This window comes from Protopterus annectens, chromosome 15.part0 (assembly GCF_019279795.1).
Source record: "Protopterus annectens isolate FY-2018-M chromosome 15.part0, PAN1.0, whole genome shotgun sequence".
Classification (NCBI taxonomy): Eukaryota; Metazoa; Chordata; order Ceratodontiformes; family Protopteridae; genus Protopterus; species Protopterus annectens.
This window is the reverse complement of record NC_056749.1, coordinates 465,783,911-465,789,910: the sequence shown is the minus strand read 5'-3', so window position 1 is coordinate 465,789,910 and position 6,000 is coordinate 465,783,911. Positions and strand designations below refer to the sequence as shown.

The 6,000-nt window shown below is 44.3% G+C and overlaps 1 protein-coding gene across 1 annotated transcript in view; it reads right to left on the bottom strand.

Moving 5' to 3' along the window:
* Window positions 1-6,000, bottom strand: part of ACSL4 (acyl-CoA synthetase long chain family member 4) — a 469,611-nt gene that overhangs the window by 438,228 nt on the left and 25,383 nt on the right. The window lies entirely within an intron of this gene.

Below are 6,000 nucleotides of genomic sequence, written 5' to 3'. Positions count from 1 at the left end.
ATATATATATATATATATATATATATATATATATATATATATATATATATATATATATATATATATATATATATATATATATATAAGTATATATATATATATATAAGTATATATATATATATATATATATATATATATATATATATATATATATATATATATATATATATATATATATATATATATATATATATATATATATATATATATATATATATATATATATATATGTATAAATAAATAAAACAAATACACCATAATAGATAACCCCAGCAAGCTATGAGAGGGTAAGTACCCAATAAATACCACAGAGGGGAAGGAGGGAGGGAGGGTAAACCCGACTGCAGATGCATACCTATCGGACATCTACATTTATGGTAGGTACAAAACTGTACTATGTCCTTCAAGGATGCATCTGCAGTCATCACATATGGGTAGAATACCATAGCCAATCTGGGGGTGGAGGATCTATGTAAAGGATGGTGTAGCTAAAATGCCCTGCAGGACTGCCGTAGCAAAGCCTACTCTGGATCTGGAATATAAAGGTAAATTGTAATGCTTGGAAAATGTATGCACGGAGCTCCATGTAGCAGCTTCTAAAATGTCCTTGGTAGCCACCACTCTTAAGAAGGCTGTGGAGGTGGCTGTGGCTCTGGTCGAATGAGGTCTAATGTTAGCTGGCACAGTTTTTCCATGAAAGGAGTAACAAAAACACATGCAATTTCCTATCCATTTAGAAATTGCTTTTCCTTGTGCACCAGCAGCATACGCTACAAACAGCTGGTCAGTTTTTCTGTAACTTTTAGCTCTGTCCAAGTAGTAGCGCTAGCGCAACTGTCGGTGTATGTCCAGGGTGTGCAGAAGCTTTTCCCCTTTGTTTTGTGGATTTGGAAAGAAGGTAGGCAGGTGAATAGCTTGGTTTAATGAGACCCTGGATACCACCTTTGGCATAAATGAAGGATTGGTTCTCAAAGAGATTCTGTCTTGATGAAAGATAAGAAATGGCTGCACTGCTATGAGGGCCTGTAACTCAGATACTCTTCTTGCTGAGGTTATAGCCAGAAGGAAAGCAGTCTTCCAAGACAGGAACTGTAGCTCTGCAGATGCTGCTGGTTCAAAGGGAGGCAGTGTTAGTTTTTCCAACACGAAGTTAAGGTCCAAAGTAGGCAGTGGTGGTTTCCTTGGAGGATTGATGTTTTTAATTCCTCTTAGAAACTGTCTTAAGAGAGGATGAGAGAAGACAGGTGGATCAGTATTGTACTCTGCTGAAATTGCTGAAGCATGAATTTTAATGGAAGAGTAAGACAGGCCATTGTGGAGTATTTCTGCCAAATATTCCAGGATATGTGCCATGTTCATAACTTTTGAATCTAGGCCCTTTGTGGTGCTCCAAGTGTGAAATCTTTTCCATTTTGCCGAGTATGCCTTTCTTGTGGAAGACCTGCAAGCTTCCATGATGATATCCTTCACTCTCTTGGATAGCTTATCCTGGTGATGAATCAAGGTATTTTCCAGGCAGTTAGTTGCAATGTTTTCAGGTTGGAATGCAGAGTTTTGTAATTGTGCTGTTTTAGGAGAAGCGGCCATTGTGGAGCCATGGTTTCATCCGTGACATGCTCTTTAGCAATGGGTACCAGTGCTGTCTTGGCCAGTCCGGAGCCATCAGAATCATCTCTCTTGGCTGCTCTGCCCTGATCTTCAGTAAGACCTTGGTCATTAATGGAAGAGGTGGGAATGCATACACGGTTAGAGTTCTCCAGCTGAAAGAGAGGGCGTCCACTTTCCATGCTTGTGGGTGGTATGTCCTTGAGCAGAATTTCTTCAGCTGATGGTTGTGTGGGGAGGCAAAGAGGTCTATGTCCGGTCTCCCCCATGATTGTGTTATCTGATGGAAGATGTCTGGGTGCAGCATCCATTCGTGTGCATCCATGACGTTCCTGCTAAAGCTGTCCACCAGTAAATTGTCCTTTCCTGGCACAAACTGGGATTGCAGCTCTATATTGAGTGTCAAGGAAAGTTCCCATAGATTCATTGCCAGTCTGCAAAGAGGGTAGGAATGGGTGCCTCCTTGCTTGTTTATGTACCACATAACTGTGGTATTGTCTGTCCTTATTAGCAGGTGGCCTTGATGCAGAAAGAGTTTGAAGGCCTCGATTGCATGTATCACTGCCAGCATTGCCTTTTGGTTTATGTGCATGCGTAGCTCTTTTTGTGACCATAGTCCTTGAATGCACCTTCCCCTCCATGTGCGCTCCCCATCCGTGGTCTGAAGCGTCCGTTGTAATGGTTTGGCTGGCTATTGGTTTGCTGAAGGGCAGACCCCTGTTTGACTGGCTTGCTTGAGCCCACCACAGAAATTCCTTTTGAAGGCATGGGATGAGTGGTATCAAAGTTTCCAAGCTGTGACTGTGCTGAGTCCATAAACTCCTTAGGTACCATTGTAGTTTCCTCATATGTAGCCTTGCTTGAGGAATCAGAAGAATGCAAGAAGCCATGTAACCCAGGGCCTGCAGGATTTTTCTTGCAGTCAGCTGAGTTTGTCTTGACAGATTTTTGAAGTAATCCGGTAGTTGACTGTTTTTCTTCTGTGAGGAAAGCCATTTGGGTGGTTGTGTCTAGATTCGCACCCAGAAAAGTTATTCTTTGGGATGGGACAAGTCTTGACTTGTGAATGTTGACTGTATATCCCAAGGCCTGAAGAAGGTGGATGGCATAATTCAAGTGTTTTACCAAAGTTTGTTGGCTGTCCGCTTGTATAAGTCAGTCGTCCAGATACGGGTATATTTGCATCCCCTGGAGTCTGCAGTGTGCAATTACTGATGCCAGGCATTTCGTGAATACTCTGGGCGCAGTAGATAAGCCAAAGGGCAACGCTGAGAATTGATAATGCTCTGAACCTGCAAGAAATCTGAGGTGTCTTCTGCAGCTTTGTCGGATGGGGACATGCAGGTATGCCTCCTTGAGGTCCAGAGTTACCAGCCAAGACCCCTTGCCCAGCATGGGAAGGAGTTGCTGTAGAGTCAGCATTTTGAATTTTGGCACAATGAGATAAGTATTCAGTGTGGACAAGTCGAGAATAGGCCTCCATTGCTTTTCTTTTCTTGGAACAAGGAAGAGTCTGGAATAAAATCCTTGGCCTTGTTCTGAGAGAGGAACCTTTTCTATTGCTTTCATTTGCATTAAGTTGAAGATTTGTTTCAAAGCCTCTGCCCTTTGATTTGGTGGCAGGTCTGGCATGCCTTTTCTTTTCAGTAATGTGTGGAAATGGAACCTGTATCCTTTGTCTATTATTTGTAGTGTCCATTTGTCCCTTGTAATAATGTGCCAATTTTCTGAGAATAAGGAAAGCTTTCCGCCCAAAGGTGCTTCCAATTGAGCCCTGGTTGGCGGTGTCAAAGTAAAGTCATTGAGTCTGTCCTTGTGCAGCAGTTGCAGGCCCTGCACTACCTCTCTGGTTGGGAGGCTGCCACTGACATCCTCTGTAGGAGCCTCTAGCTTGCCCTCTAATTCTGGCACACCTGCTCTTGCCTCTCTGAAATCTCTCTGTGTCTGGAAAGGACCAGTTCTTGGAAGGCCAATTTTTGCTGAATCTTGGTGGTTGGACTTGCATAAAATCTTTGACTGTTTGTACAGATTTTGCCTTTTCTTCAAATTTCTTTAAGACCTCCTGAGCAGTGGAGCCACATAACTTTTGCTTTTCCAGTGGAGCATCCAGAAGCTTTGCTTTAACATGGTCTGGCAGAGATTGTTCCTTCAGCCAAGCATGCCTACGTATGACTGCACCTGTCATAGCTGACCTACATGAAGCTTCCAATGCATCATAACCACACTGCAAGAAATGGTTACTAACCTGTTGAGAGTTGTGTACCAGATCCTGAAGTGATTTGCGATCTAGGGGTTCAGGTGAAGACAGTTTTTTATGCAATTCATCTAACAAATACTCTTGGTACTGTATCATATGAAATTGACAATTTAAAGCCCTCATAGAAAGGGTAGCAGAAGTATACACTTATTTACCCCATCGCTCTAAAGCCCTGGACTCCCTTTCAGAGGGGAGTGGATTTTTTGTAGTGACAGCTGCAACCCCTTTAGGGCCCTGGGAAATAGTTTCTGGATCAGCAGAGTGGGCCTTGTAAAGGAAAAGATGTGATTCTGGGACCCTGCAATACCTATCGGGTTTGGCAGGAGCCGGAGGGAGAGTGTCAGGGGTTGTGCTAGACTCAAGAGTACACATCATCAATGACATTCAAAACAGGGGGAATAGCCAAAGGTCTATGCTGAGGCAAATGCAAGAAGGTCCTTAATCTTTTCCTGGAATCAGAGAATTCCTGGCCCTGCCATTGGAAATGCTCCCTCAGTGTGCAGAGTTTACCCAAAGGACAGCTCTTCAGGAGGGGAGGCCGAAGGGATAGATTCCTTTGAATCAGAATCCTCGTAGGCCGAAAAAGCCTCCTCCTGGTAGTCCGAGAGAGCAGAGCCATCAGAGGCCTCATCTGAGGAGTGGGGATCAGAGGGGGTTCAACCCTGTGCCTTTTTTCTGTAGGAGGTTGAGAGCCCCTGTCCGGATGAGGCTGTGAGCCCCTAATTAATGAAATAAGGTCCTCTGCTAGACTAAGGATCTGAGAACCTGTAGTGGGTCCCTGAGGGATAACCCTGGGAGGCATAGGTTTTGAGTGTTTAGCAGCTTTAGCCCTTGAGAATGCCTTTATGGACATGGATGCAGGAGGCCTGGCTGCACCACGTGCTGGTGTAGTTTTGTCTAAGGGAATGGTGTCAGAAGGTTCCTGGACACCAGATTCTAATGGAGATTCAATAACAGATACAGTAGTGGCCTCCGGGGCCGAGGTTGTCGGTTGTACGGTTTCAGTGGACGGAAGTACCAAGGACTCTGTTTCAGCCGAGACACTCACGGTAGGCCTGGCCGTGGTTTCAGCCAAAACCGCGGCCCGCGTGTGTCGGTCCTTGTCCTTCCGTTTCTTTGTTAAATGTGAAGTCGGAGTCTCCGACGGCATATTGTAAGCAAAATTAGCCCCAAAAAATTCCTCTACAAACTCCGCCCGACGTCTAAGAGTGCGTCGGTTGAAGGAAGCACAGGCGGAACAGGCAGAGACTTCGTGGTCTGGGCCTAGGCAAGGTAGGCAGTAAGAGTGGAAATCCTTATGAGGTATTGGTTTCCCACAAGTTAAGCAATTATTAATTTTATCTGACATCGGCTGAGGCAAGAAAGAGTCCCCAACGGGGTACTTAGCTTTTGAAGTCTTCGGTTTAGCTGAATTACAGGAGCTGGCCGACCGGCACTTGTGAACTGCTTCTGCTTCGGGCAACACGCTGCAAGAAAGACAGAGGAAGATGGCGTCGGCTGACACTTTTATACCCCAGGCGCTCTGACGTCGGGGAAAGGGCGACATCAGCCAACGCCGGACCCAGACTTTGGAATCCGGCCGACCGAAGGGCTGCCCGAGGCAGGACAACCCATATGTGATGACTGCAGATGCATCCTTGAAGGACATCATCTAAGACCGCTGGATTTATCTTTTCATATTCTTTATTCCGAACAAGTGCTGCTCACAGCAGAGCATGCTGCCAAACAGTCCAGTAAACATCAAAGACGGACTTTGTAGAATACTATGCTATTTCACAGCATTTTTGTTATAGATATGTTCCTGCAGAAATTGGCAAGACTACACTGTAATTTAGGTCTGGAAGAAATTCAATTTTTTTTTTACATAATGTTTGATTTTACGATGACCTGGACAAAGAGTAAAAAATGTATGCAGTCTTTCTGGGAATAGTGCCTCCCTTCCTACTCTCCAAAAAGACCTTGTGATTAAACCACACCAACCGTGGGTAAATCTTCAATATACCACACCAACGTCATTGGTTACTGCTATACTCTCTTACTCAGTCAATGTCTTAAGATAATAGTAGTAAATTTTATTGCCAAGCCCCTTCCTCACACACACAGTTCATTCTTCACATTCCCAGCAACAATTATCCCAC